The sequence below is a fragment of the Bubalus bubalis genome, chromosome 1 (assembly GCF_019923935.1).
Source record: "Bubalus bubalis isolate 160015118507 breed Murrah chromosome 1, NDDB_SH_1, whole genome shotgun sequence".
Lineage (NCBI taxonomy): Eukaryota > Metazoa > Chordata > Mammalia > Artiodactyla > Bovidae > Bubalus > Bubalus bubalis.
This window is the reverse complement of record NC_059157.1, coordinates 88,184,364-88,198,490: the sequence shown is the minus strand read 5'-3', so window position 1 is coordinate 88,198,490 and position 14,127 is coordinate 88,184,364. Positions and strand designations below refer to the sequence as shown.

At 42.1% G+C, this 14,127-nt stretch overlaps 1 long non-coding RNA gene across 1 annotated transcript; it reads left to right on the top strand.

The window, feature by feature from the left end:
- The first annotated feature begins 1,139 nt into the window (after positions 1 to 1,139).
- On the top strand, positions 1,140 to 8,819 carry LOC123333138. Its single transcript, XR_006550283.2, has 2 exons — positions 1,140 to 2,742; positions 7,219 to 8,819. It is a non-coding gene; the product is annotated as an uncharacterized LOC123333138 (long non-coding RNA).
- The last annotated feature ends 5,308 nt before the right edge of the window (positions 8,820 to 14,127 follow it).

The window sequence follows — 14,127 nt, the reverse complement described above, 5'->3', positions numbered from 1 at the left end:
TTTCTGATTACCAATCCAAGTTTGGGACCTAAGCCACAGTACACAGTAACAGTATAGATCACAAGTCCCTTGAAAGCCTATGATCCAATAGATTAGGTTAGTACTCCTAATTTCCAAGGAGTTATGAAATGGTCAAAGAGACCAAAAAGCTTGACCAAGAAAGGAGAGTTTGGTCTACACACTTTGCCCATTTCTGGTCGGTTCCCGAAGGAGACATTGGGTGCCTCTTGGGATTGGCAGGTCAGTATAAATCCCCAACAGGTTTTTGTCATAAGCCGTATGAGATCACCGTGCAACTGCAGAGCAGGGCTCTTCACTTGTTTAGCGCAGGGCATGTCATTTATTCACACAAGCACACCATAGGGTTAGTAAAGCACAGCAGAAAATGTGTTCGCTAAGAGAACAAAGAACTAGAGCTCCAAGCATCCTTACCTTGTCCTGAAGGATCTCAGATGAGCCCCCAAGATGAAAGGTTGTTGTTGAATGAAAAAAGACGCCAGGATTCTTGGCCCTCGGAGGAGAAGAATTTAATCCGGGGCCAGAGACGAGGCTTGATCGCTCAGAGCTCTTGTGTAATAAAGTTTTATTAAAGTATAAAGGAGATAGAGAAAGCTGCTGACATAGGCATCAGAAGGGGACAGAAAGAGTACCCCCCTGCTAGTCTTCAGCTGGATGTTATATAGTCATTAGCAGTCTGTTAATAAAAGAAAGGAATGTCTTAAAACTCAGAATGGCACCAGGCCTCTTACCCATAAGATGTGTTTTGGGATAATCTTGGCACCAAATGGTTCATCCTGGGCCATAAAATGATTAACTTGAATCTTGTAGAAGGGCAGATCACCATACAAATAGTTTTATTTACATAGATTAGGGGAACAATATCTGAGTATAACACTGGTTTGTCAAGTGGGTTCTGAGCCATGAGCTGGAACTGACTTGAAGACAAAGTTTGGGGTAAATCATAGCACATTAGCATAGCTTAAGGCAAACATTTCCATAAGAAAAATGCATTGTTTATCTCAAGGTTTGAAAATAGTTAACTTCAGGTGAAACCAGGTGTCATTATGGCAACACAGTATTTTAAGAGATACCTCCTTTTAAATTTGTATAGAGAAGGAAAAAAATATCACTAGTTTGTTTCCTCCTGCTGCTTAAGAGAGACAAAAATGTCAGACACTTGCAGGCTATTTCCTCCATTTGGAGACCCCTGGCCTTTCTGCCTGTTACCCTCTCATCTTCACCTTTTAAAATATTTGAGTTATGGGGTGCTGTATCACCTTCCATCCTCAGACTCTGTCTCAGATGTGAACTTTATCTCACTTCTACAGTGTTTCAGCCTCTCCCAGTCTTCCTGCCTCTGTTCTTGTTTATCTCTGATCAGCTTGTATTGTCATTGTGATATACACAAGCAGCTTTGAGTCTCTTGTTTGCATAATCTCCCATGGCACCTTCATAGTTCTTTCTTTTATGTCCACAGCAGAACTATGCCATCCAGTTTTCTTAGTCTCAATATACCAAGGAGGGCTGCTCAAAACTATTAAGCTGATTCTGTTTTTAAAAATTGCCATTTGACCTTTGTTGCTGGCTGTTTATTTATTGCCCATAACACATGTTTTTCAAATCTCTACAAATGTTAGTTTTTGGAAACCTGTACTCTTCCTCTTCAACTTTGTTCTCTTTATGGAGAGCATATTAGAACAAACCCTTTTGATTTCTCCAACACTTGCATACTTCTCTCTACAAAAGAAAAACAAACAAAAAATGTATTCTCTGATTAGAGTGATTGCTGGAAGCATGATAGCAACAAAGTATATGATGTTTAAATATCCAGCTTAGAAGTGCTGGTGGTTTAGGCACCAAGTCTGACTGTTGTGACCCTGTGAGCTGTAGCCCTCCAGGCTCCTCTGTCCCTGGGATTCCTCAGGCAAGAATACTAGAGTGGGTTGACATTTCTTTCTCCCAGGGATCTTCCCGACCCAGGGTTCGAACCTGGAATTCCTGCCTTGCAGGTGGATTCTTTACTGCTGAGCTGTCAGGGAATCCTATCCAGCTCAGAATTCAATATACTAAAATGTCATCCCAGGTCTGTCACTTAGCCTTTCCAAGTCCCACTTGTCCCATCTGTGAAATGCTATGGTTATCATACCTACCTCCTAGAGTTGTAATGAGGATTATGTAAATTTCCCAGCATAAATAAGTCACTCAAAAATGCTTACGACTGGCTGCATTGATTGGATGGGTTTGCCAGTAATGACCTGGCCAACCCAGGGAGTGGTTCTCAGCCTAGGCTGCATATTGAAATTGCCTAGAGAACTTTAGAAAATAGAGATTTGTTCTCTAGAGGTTCTGATTCAGTTGATCTGGGATGTGGCCAGGTCACTATAATTTTTTTTAAACCTTACCAAGTGATTCCAGTGAGTAGCTATGTTTGAAAACTGTGTTTGAAAGCCATATTTAAAAGCAAGATATAAGATTCTCTTCTTGGCAGATTGTTAAAAGGAGACAGTGGGCTCTGTAAACAGACCTGGCATGGTGCCTGCCTTCTAGAAGCTATTTCTTTCCTGTGCTTTCAGGCACTCTCTTCTGCTGATAACCGGGCTCTTTGAGATGGGCCCCCATCCATCATACTACTGCTGCTTAAGGATGTATGAAGGGTTTGCCTGCTGGCCCAAGACACTCCAGTTCAGACCTCCAGGACCTCCAGTCCAGGTCCTAAGGTTCAGATTTGGCTGGAGGTAACAGGTAGCCTCATTTCTTTTGGCTTCATTCTAAATTAGTTTCTTTAATTGAGTACTTTCACCACCCCCACCTACAACCCTCCACCCCACCCCACACCCCACTCCCACCCCCAGTAGTAGTACTGTAGGGTGATTGTGCGGTCCTGTACTAAGTCGCTCAGTCGTGTCCAACAGTTTGCGATCCCATGGACTATAGCCCGCCAGGCTTCTCTGTCCATGGGGATGCTCCAGGCAAGAATACTCCAGTGGGTTGCCATGTCTTCCTCCAGGGGATCTTCCACCCCAGGGATCGAACCAAGGTCTCCCGCATTTCAGGTGGATTCCTTATCGTCTGAGCCACCAGGGAAGCCCAAGAATACTAGAGTGGGTAGCCTATCCCTTCTCCAGGGGATCTTCTGGATCCCAGAATCAAACCAGTGTCTCCCGCATTGCAGGTGGATTCTTCACCAGCTGAGCTACCTGGGAAGCCCATAGGGTGTTAGGCCTCCATAGAGAAAATGAGTACTTTGATCCTTGTCTGCTTGTCAGTTCACTGCATTCCTTCTCTTTTGATTAGAACCAGAAAGTACAGAGATATGAGACTGACGTTAACCTCTACACAAGCCAGAAATGCTTGACGGTGAAAGATGAGAATAGACAGTTGTGCAGGTTAAATATTAATAAGTAGGTACATAGCTCCCAAAGCATAAGAGCTCAGACACTATGAGGTTTTGTTTGGAAACAAGGCCGCCCACGGGGAGGAGGCAGCCTCTGCTCGGCCTGTGGGGTTAGGCTCCAGTCTGGGCAGGAGTGGAGCTGTCATGGCTTGTCCTGTGGCTGCATGCCAGCAGGGATGAGGGCCGGGGCTACGTCATCAGGGCAAGTCTGGTTTCCAGTTAAGTTTATTTCAATACACAGCGCTTCATTATAGACCATTCTTGCATCTCAAAATGGAAGAATTTCTAAAAAGTTGTGTTTTTATGCTTTTTCCCAAATAAGTCTGCACCACTGAGGGTTTTTTTTTTTTTCCTTTTTGTCTTTCAATGATTTTGCTAAACATCAGTTGTTGGTTTAAGATTGCTGCTAAGTCACTTCAGTCGTGTCTGACTCTGTGACCCCATAGACGGCAGCCCACTAGGCTCCTCTGTCCCTGGGATTCTCCAGGCAAGAACACTGGAGTGGGTTGCCATTTCCTTCTCCAATGCATGAAAGTGAAAAGTGAAAATGAAGTCGCTCAGTCATGCTGGACTCTTAGCGACACCATGGACTGCAGCCTACCAGGCTCCTCCGTCCATGGGATTTTTCTAGGCAAGAGTACTGAAGTGGGGTGCCATTTTAAGATTAGCTGCCTCAAAAAAATCTGACTTTATCTCGTTTAAAGTGGATCCAGGTCCTTTGAGAGAACAGGAGGAACTTGGGTTCCTGTGGCTTTTCCTCTGGCTCCTGAAATGAACTGCTACCACATGCAATACAATTTGGTTTGGACGGTTCATTTTAAGTACTGAGGGTGGCAGTGGATTTCAGGGACACACACCATAGGGCCAGTCATGAGTGTTTTTCATGAACACTTAAAATAAGTTGTAGAGTGGCATTTTTCTTGCTCAAGAATTAAAGGCACATTCAAAGATACGAACGATAGGAATTTACCTAAAAAACAACTAGAAAGGGTTCAAACACTTGGGATTAGTACTTCTTCCAGGACCAGTTTAGGGGCAGCAGAATCCAATTTTATTATCATAACTATAAACCAACCTCCATGGCAGGGGTGCCCCTCCCTTCCCATTTGCAGTAAGAAGATGCCTGGAAGCAGGAAGGGGAGGGAAAGGCCTTGAGTCTTTGAGTAGAAGGTGCTGTGATCTCTCTCTCCTTCCACCACAGAAGGTGGGTAGGAATTCCCCACCCCAGGTACTGGAGAACCTTTTAGATAAACAAGCAGAGCTTGTTGTTTAGTTGCTAAGTTATGTGGGACTCTTTTGTGACCCCATGTACTATAGCCCACCAGGCTCCTCTGTCCCTGGGATTTCCCAGGCAAGAATACTGGAATGGGATGCCATTTTCTTTTCCAGGAGATCTTCCAGACCCAGGGATGAAACCCAAGTCTCCTGCATTGCAGGCAGATTCTTTACTTCTGAGCCACCAGGGAAGCCCCTAGCAGAGCTACTCTCTAGTTAACTCATGACTTTCACATCTGAATCATGTGCTTTGGATTTAGACATTTGCTTATAACCCCAGTTCTTCTTTTTACTGCTTGAGAAATTTTGGGAAAGTTATAGCAATTCTTAGGTCTCAGTGGGTTCACTTTTTATGTTTGTTGTGAGGCTTAAGTAAGATAACACATGTAAAGCACTTAGCATGGTGTTTAGAACATCTGAAACTTTCAGTAAATGGTAACCATTATTAGCTATGGATGGTGACTGCAACCACGAAACCAAAAGACGCTTGCTCCTTGGAAGAAAAGCTATGACAAACCTAGACAAAACCAGAGACATCTTATTAAAAACCAGAGATAACACTTTGTCAACAAACGACTGTATACTCAAAGCTATGGTTTTTCTAGTAGTCACATACGGATATGAGAGTTGGACCATAAAGAAAGTTGAGCACCAAAGAATTGATGCTTTTGAACTGTGGTGTTGGAGAAGACTCTTGAGAATCCCTTGGACTGCAAAGAGATCAAACCAGCCAATCCTAAAGGAAATCAGTTCTGAATATTCATTGGAAGGACTGATGTTGAAACAGAAGCTCTAATACTTTGGCCACCTGATATGAAGAGCCAACTCACTGGAAAAACCCTGATGCTGGGAAAGGTTCAAGGCAAGAGGAGAAGGACATGCCAGAGGATAAGATGGTTGGATGGCATCATCGACTTGATGGACATCAGTTTGAGTGAACTCCAGGAGATAGTGAAGGACAGGGAAGCCTGGTGTGCTGCAGTCCATGGGCTCTCAGAGTTGGACACAACTGAGCGACTAAACAACAACAACATAATTAACCAGCAGATGATTTCAGATCCTCAGTCTTGCCTTCTGTCCTGTGCCTTAGGTCTAAATTTCTAACTGTCTTCAAAGTAGCTCCATTTGAATATTTTCATGCTATCTAAAACTTAATATATCCAGATTGGAGCTCATCTTCTCATCATTTCTCCAGTTCCCATTTTCTTCATGTTTTCCCCATCTGCTGGACTTTTGGTGGTGACATCATCTTTGATTCTTCCTGTTCCCTTGCCTTAACCAAAGCTTTCTGATTCTACATAATGTCTGTCTCACTGGAAGCCTGCTGGCCTCCCCTGGTTCAGGCTGCTGGATGGTGACAGTAGCCTTTCTGCCAGCTCTCTCTCCTGTAATCCATTTTACACATTCTGCTGGTCTGATTTGCAAAAGCATAGACTTGATCACATCAACCTTTTACTAAAAACATTAAGTGACTCCTCTAGAAGCAATCTGGTGTTGTCTAGTTTTAGTCTCACCTCCAAACTCTAGCATTAGCTAGTTCCATCTTTGAAACATTTTCTGTTCCATTCTTTTACTTTAATCAGACTCACTGTTAACTGTATCCAGTTTGCACTTTCTTAGATCCGTGCTTCTTGTTATGTTGTATTTCTGGAATAATATTCTCCACTTATTCAAAGCTTGCTGAAGTTATATCATTTCAAAAATCATGACCATTTATTTGCCAAATAGAATAAAGTTCACCTCAAATGTATTATTCTTTTGAACATTTATATCACTCTGAGTAGCCCCCTTCTGTGGCTTCTGTCACTTTCTACCTTGTTTAACATTGATTACTATACATAGTATCTTCCCTCCTGATTTTATTGCCTGCTTAATCTTTGCATCTCCCAACATCTCCCACATAGCCTTGCAAAGAGCAGTCCCTCAGAAAGCAAGAGGGAAGTTTTTGATTGGATAACCCTTAAAATTATTAGAAAACCCTACTTTACAGTGTATATATGAAATTAGATTATCTATGCAAGAAATTGAACTGATAGATAAGAGCTCAAATTCAATACTTTGGAGAGAAAGCTCTGTAAGGAATCCTTCAGGATAACTTTGAGACTTACCCCCGCTGAGCTAACAGAGTCGGACAGGACTGAGTGACTTCACTTTCACTTTTCACTTACATGCATTGGAGAAGGAAATGGCAACCCATTCCAGTGTTCTTGCCTGGAGAAACCCAGGGACAGGGGAGCCTGGTGGGCTGCCGTCTATGGGGTCGCACAGAGTTGGACACGACTGAAGTGATTTAGCAGCAGCAGCAGAACTAACAGAGGAAGAGGGTGCAGTTTTTTTTTTTTTTGGTCAACTTAATCACTTAGGCTTTTGTGATTTTTGCACATTTCATGGGAAGTGCTGTACTAGAAAATGCTTAAAATTTTTTGTTGCCTTGGTTAGAAGAATTCCTATTTGTTTTTCTAATCAAAATTTACTTAATATTTATTTCTTCAGCGAAGTTTTTCCTGACCATCTATCATGGGCTAATCCTCTCTCTTATGTTTTCACAGCGCTCTGAATTTCTTCAATGAGGGAGGCAGTAAAGTCCAAGTTTGAGAGTGACTATTTATCATCGCTCTGTTTAAGCTCCACTGATCCATTCTTCCCACACATCAATTAAGTCTAGGGTAGGTTTTTGGGTTACCAGATGACACTAGTGGTAAAGAATCCACCTGCCAATGCGGGAGACGCATGAGACATGGGTTCGATCCCTTGGAATAGGAAATGGCAACCCACTCCAGTATTCTTGCCTGGAGAATCCAATGGACAGAGGAGCCTGGTGTGTTGCAGCAGTCCATGGGGCGCAAAGAGTCGGACACAATTAATTAAGCACCTGAGCACATACAAATAATTAATGAAGTAGTTCTTTTTGACAGCAACCCAAAAAAGTTCAGTCCAGTCTGATAATCAGTCTAATCCGTGAAATATTAAAACTGAAGCACCATTCCGAGTGGAAACTCCGTGCTCTGCTGGTTTAGTCTTGCCTCTGGCTGGGAGGAGACTTGACCGGCCTCTTCTCTCTGCCCTCAGTCACTTTTCCTCCTCAGTCACTCCTCTGTGGTCAAACCGTGGGAAGAGTAGACTAGGAATAAGTACAGTTTTGTGTGGCTGCCTCAGGTGTCCTCTGACCTTGGGGCTATGGAGGCCCACACACAGGGCTGCTCTTTCTCTTTTAAGGGCCGCTGTGGGAGTTTCTCAGACACCGCCCTCCACAGACTTTTCTAGTGTGGTTCCTTTAGCGTGAGAAGTCAGTGTCTCTCCTTCAGCTGTCTTGTTCACCGCTCTCCCTTCAGTGCCTGGCTTCCTGGTAGGCTGGTTCCTCCCTGTTGGGGTCCTGGTGCTCTCAGGTTGTTTAGGAGTTCTCTTTTATTGGGACCACAGGTCAGCTCCGTCTGTGGGGAAAGACATTCAGTCAAGTAACGGGAACGGCTAATGGATACCTTGACAGTGGAAATGCAGGTCTCTCCCAACTCAACCTGACTTTTCGCTGCTTCGCTGCCTCAGCCTCATCTAGCCAAGTCCTTACAGCTTTTAACTTTTCAAAGGTGGATTGGATATTCTTCCATAGGTTCCTCAAGCTTCAGGGGGCACGTGTCCCTTCTCAAGGGACTAAGCAGAGTGAGGGGGAGGCAAGCCCCTCCTTACCACAGTGGGTGGGACGGGGGAAAGTCCAGAGCCTTCAGCTTAGCTCCCCAGAGATGTCTGTTTCCTATTTCTCCATACTCTGATGACTCCCCAAGGCACTTATAGATCTTTGACGGGACTGATGAGCTAAATGCTACAAGAATCTGTTTTTAGACTGCCCCCTGCAGATCCTGCTCAGGGGTCTAACATCTCAATAGGGAACATGGAGCTTCTGATAAAACGAGACTGAAGTAATAGAATACATTACATTTAAATCCTGTTAACATTATTAAACAGTAATAATTTTGTTTAACATTTTCCTTCCTTGGATTACTTAAAACCTAAGAGAGCAGAAGTCTTGTTTGACTTAACTCATAGTACACAGTGCTTGGCACAGTGTCTAGTATATAAAAAAATGCTTAACAAATATTTATTGAATGATGCATGAATCAATCAATAAATGTCTTATCTTTCTTGAAATATTTGAACTAACCTTGTAAGTCTGGTTAACCACAATACTCATTTTTTCAGATGTGAGTACATAGAAGGACACATAATTATTAAATTTCCTCTCGTTTCCTCTCATCAGTCCTCAAATAAGACTTATTTTTTTAGTGAGTATTTCCTCAGGAAGAGAGTAATAAATCTATTTCAAAAATTAGTTCTGTCTAAGTAGGGGCTACATATTTAAATATGTTTAGTTAAATAGAAGAAAAAATTGAGAGGGAAAAGTATTATGAAGAATGAAGTCCTATTTAGTTTAAAGTGAAGTCTCTCAGTCATGTCCGACTCTTTGCGACCCCATGGACTGTATGTAGCCTAATGGGCTCCTCCATCCATGGGATTTTCCAGGCAGGAGTACTGGAGTGGGTTGCCATTTCCTTCTCCAGAGGATCCTCCCAACCCAGGGATCGAACCTGGGTCTCCCACATTGTAGGCAGACGCTTTACCATTTGAACCACCAGGAAAATCTATTTAGAAAGTCTATTATTAAACTATTTAGTTTAATATTAGTCAATTACATTAGCCAATTAATATGAGTTAATTATGGGCTTCCCAGGTGGCACTAGTGGTAAATACCCCACCTGTTAATGCAGGAGATGTAAGAGACATGCGGTTCAATGCTTGGGTTGGGAAGATTCCCCTGGAGGAGGGCATGGCAACCCACTCCAGTATTCTTGTCTGGAGAATCCCATGACTAGAGAAGCCTGGCAGGCTACGTGCCATGGGGTTGCACAGGGTTGGACACGACTGAAACAACTTAGCACAGCACTCATGCACATTAGTTAATTTTATTCAATTTATATACTGTAAATAGCTTATACCATTTTCTTTCCTTTTTTAATGTCCTGGCTGGCTTAGTCGCTAAGTTGTGTTGGACTCTTGTGACCCCAAGGTCTGTAGCCCGCCAGGCTCCTCTGTCCATGGAATTCTCCAGGCAAGAATACTGGAGTGGGTTGCCATTTCCTTCTCCATTTTAATGAACTTCATTAGGTAAATTTGTGAGGAGCAGAGATTGCACCTGTGTGTTTCTTTTCACTGTGTGTCACTCTATATGATTTCCCACACTAAGAGAATGTTAAACTCAGTACATGCCTTCCTGATGATGACAGGAAGAGAGAGGACACACTTTACAGGAAGAGATGAAGAGGAGACAGTGGAAAGTGTAACAGCCCTCAGGTTGCTGAGGAAATTATGCAAAAAACATCATCTTGTTGGTGCTCATAACTTGGCCCTGCAAGACTTCTTATCATGATAAATTTCAGCCTTATGTTTTTTCTTGTGACAGCGTGAGATTCTTAAGAGAGTGCTCAGGTGATGCACTCTTTGGGTAGTCACATTCTGTGTTCAGCCAGCACAGAGCTAAGATAACTGCATTCAGGGCCCTGCTCCCTGCCATATCCAGCTCTGATTCTTCCTGTGCAGCCTGGCATCCTCAGGCTTCCCCAGTCTTCCAGGTATCATACTTAGGGCACAGTCTTGCCTTGGTGTGTGGGACTGACCACTTCCTAGAATTGTGCCTCATTCCTCCACTCTGGGCTGTTTCCTTCTGAATAGCTGGTAAAATAGAGATTGAGTTGATTTTATGCTACTGAGAAAATGAGTCACACTTTCTGAGGAAGTTATTTCCATTTTAACACCTGGACTTTCAAGGCTGTAATCCTAATTTTTTGCTTCTTGTCTTTCTCCCTTCCTGCCTGCCTTTCTTCATATACTGTTTGAGCACCTCAGCTGGTGCTAGGCATTGCGGGAGGCCCTGGGGATGCAGACTGCACCCCTACTTTCATGGAAGTCATGTGGAACATGGGCTGCCTCTAAACTAGGGGAGAATAACACATTTCATTTTTGAATCCCTGAACAGCATCCCTAATCGTTCAGTCATGCTCTTACTTGCTCACTTGTCAGGAAAGATAAAATCTATTCACCATGTTTGTCTCAACATTCTAATGGTGGAATATGTCGTTGCTATGGAGATGAAGAAATATTTTGACTAGGAGAATTGTTTAGAGCCCCTCAAATTACATTTCTTTGCCTATTCATAGAGCTAATCTCTATACAGCTAATCTTTATCCAGAGATGGATAAACCAATTTGTCCTGTCGTCCCTAACTGTGATAACCTCAAGCAACTCTTTTAGTCTACTTGTTATGGATTTATTATAATAATTTATTATATTAATTTATTAAAGATTTATTATAATAATCTCCAGATTTATTGCAAACATGCTAAATATAGCTCCAGCTTCCCCCTTTGTTGGGGCTTCCCTGGTGGCTTACAAGGTAAAGCATCTGCCAGCAATGCAGGAGACCTGGGTTCAATCCCTGGGTCAGGAAGTTCCCCTGGAGAAGGAAATGGCAACCCACTCCAGTATTCTTGCATGGAAAATCCCATGGACGGAGGAGCCTGGTAGGCTACAGTCCATGGGGTCCCGAAGAGTCAGACATGACTGAGCAACTTCACTTCACTTCCACCTTTGTAGATGACATAAATACCTGTGCTTAGATGCCCTAAGATGCCCATCAGTGTTGCAGGGTGTGTTACCTCTCATTTTCCATCTCTGGTTTTGTGAAGAACTAGTTTCACACAGATGCATATCTCTCCATGAAATCATAGTTTAAAAAACTCCCAGTAATTTTTTCTCTTAATAAAAAGGTTTGGATTTTTATTTCAAATTTTCTATATGACACACATATTCTTCTATCTTTATTTTCTAAAGAAAATCTTTCAAAATATATCTGTAAGTCATATCAGCATGCAATGACTCATATCTCCAAAATTAGCATACTAATTTGATAATACACTCTTCCCCACATAAACATTTGGCTTTCTTTCTTTTGTAAAATAGAATTTACTTTCTTGTTGACACGTTAAACAGGATTAACTAGTTTTGTTTCTTTAGTTCCTCGGCATTGATATAGATTCACCAGCAAAAACAACACGTGTAAAATTATTTAAAAAGCATGAAAATAATTTAAGTGAAACAGTATGTTCATATTTAATAAAAGGATAACATACACTTGCTTAAAATGAATTATGTTGACTATTGTCCCATCATATTTCTATCAAGTTCATACCTAAAATCCTGCCCAATAAAACTCTTTTTTAAAAAAAGGACTTACAGCTCAGTAGTCATCTACTGTGTAAGATTTTCTTTTTTAAAATGGAATTAATATATTTAACTTGTTTATTGTTGGTTATTTTGCCTTTAAAAAAAAACACTATATATAATTATATATTAGCTAATAAATTACCCCTTCTGGGCATTTTTGCTCATTTTTTTCCTTTTTAACATTTTCACTATAAAAGGTGAACTGAGACAGTCAGAAATTGTTCAAATCAATATAGTTTATAGTAGCAAGTTGGTGAATGTTTTCACTGCAAAATTGAAATAATGAAGTATGATGAAAAGCACTATTTTGTAATGTAAGTTACATGTTCAGATGTTCAAAGACACCAGGCAGGTGGCATAAAAAGAAATAATTATTGCCAGATCTCCCAGTTTTTCAAAGTTACATTTTGCTTTCATAAATACTCTCCTGATTTTTAAATCTTGGAGAGTAAATAAAAAGTACCATGCTGTTCTGCACTGCATGGGTTGAACTATTCAGTGCAGCCCTCAGGATGATCTTTCATCAGACATCTTCATCAGATCTTTCATGTGACTTCTTACATGATAGGTGAGATGCAGGTTTTGCAGTTAGCCTGGAATTCAGAACACAAATTCTACTCTGGGACCCTGAGCAAGTGACTCAGCCATACTGGGCTTCATTTTCTTATTTGTCACAGGGTGATGATAACTGTACCTCTTTTGTAGTATTTTGGCTTATTGGGACCATGGGAGTTAAGGGACATCTGAGAAGCTCCATATCTGAAAAGCTGAATTCATTTGGTGTTCCCTGCTTTGTTTTTTGTTTCACAAGAGTCCTCTTTATCCAAGGAAGAACAAATTTTACAAAGAATAAGTGACTAAGCAGTCCTTAACGTTTTCCCTTCAAACTAGCCTTTGATATCCTTCTCAACTCTTCCTCAACTCTTGTGGTGGTGGTGGTGGTTTAGTCGCTAAGTCATGTCCGACTCTTTGCAACCCCATGGAACTATAACCTGCCAGGCTCCTCTGTCCATGGGATTCTCCAGGCAAGAATACTGGAGTGGGTTGCCATTTCCTTCTCCAGGGGATCTTCCCAACCCAGGAATCAAACCCAGGTCTCCTGCATTGCAGGCAGATTCTTTACCAACTGAGCTGTGAGGGAAGCTCTTGTAAACTGTATAAATTGTGAAGGCCAACACAGTATATCTCATTCCACAAGAACATCTTATAGAGTGGCATTGACACTCTGTCCCCTTTCCTTAAATGAGTAAAATGTACTGATTGTCTCAAAGATTGCTTTTATGTGACTTCCCAAGCTGGGCCTTCAATGTCATGCAATCCTGCCCTCCTCTCGGTATATTCTTGGAACCCAGTAGCCATGCTGTCAGGAAACCCAAGTGTATTGTTTTCTAGCACTGCCATAACAAAGTACCACAGAAAGGTGGCTTAAAACAGCAGAATTGTGTCATCTGGCGGATCTGGAGGCTAGAAGTTTGAAATTAAGGTGTTGGCAGGGCCACACTCCCTCTGCAACCTATGAAAAGAATCATTCGCTGCCTCCTCCCATCTTCTGGGGGTTTGTTAGCACTCCTTGTTGTTCCTTGACTTAGGTGCATGACTCCAATTCTCCACCTTCGTAAGGCATTCTCCTGTCCCTCTGCACTGTTTTCCCTCTGCATATCTGTCTCTGTGTCCCCTTTTTCTAAAGGACACTAGTCATATAGGTTTAGGGCTCATCCTAATGACCTCATTTTAACTTGATTACGTCTGTAAGGATCCTATTGCCAAAAATTCAACCCTTAACGCTGATCACAAGGAGAGGCCATGTGTTGGCTTAGATCCCATCTGACAGCTAGCATCAATGGCCAGTCATACAACTGAAGAAGCTTTTGAGATGACTGTAGCCCCAGCCACTGTTTGACTACAACTGCATGATAAATACTAAATAAGAACTTGCCTGGGTGAGCACAGTCAACCCCAAACCATGGGAGATATAATATAGTGATTGTTGTTGTTTTAAGTCATCAAGTTTTGGGATCATGCAGCAATAAGTAATTGGACTGTAAGTCGTGGTGAGATGGTAAAGAAGTTTTATTCCCACAGGAGCCCAGCATAGCCCAAAGTTGCAAATATCTCAGAATCTGTGGCTGCATCAGGCCAGTTCTGCTTCTTGTCTAGGCCTGCCCCAGCAGTTTTTAAAGTCTTAC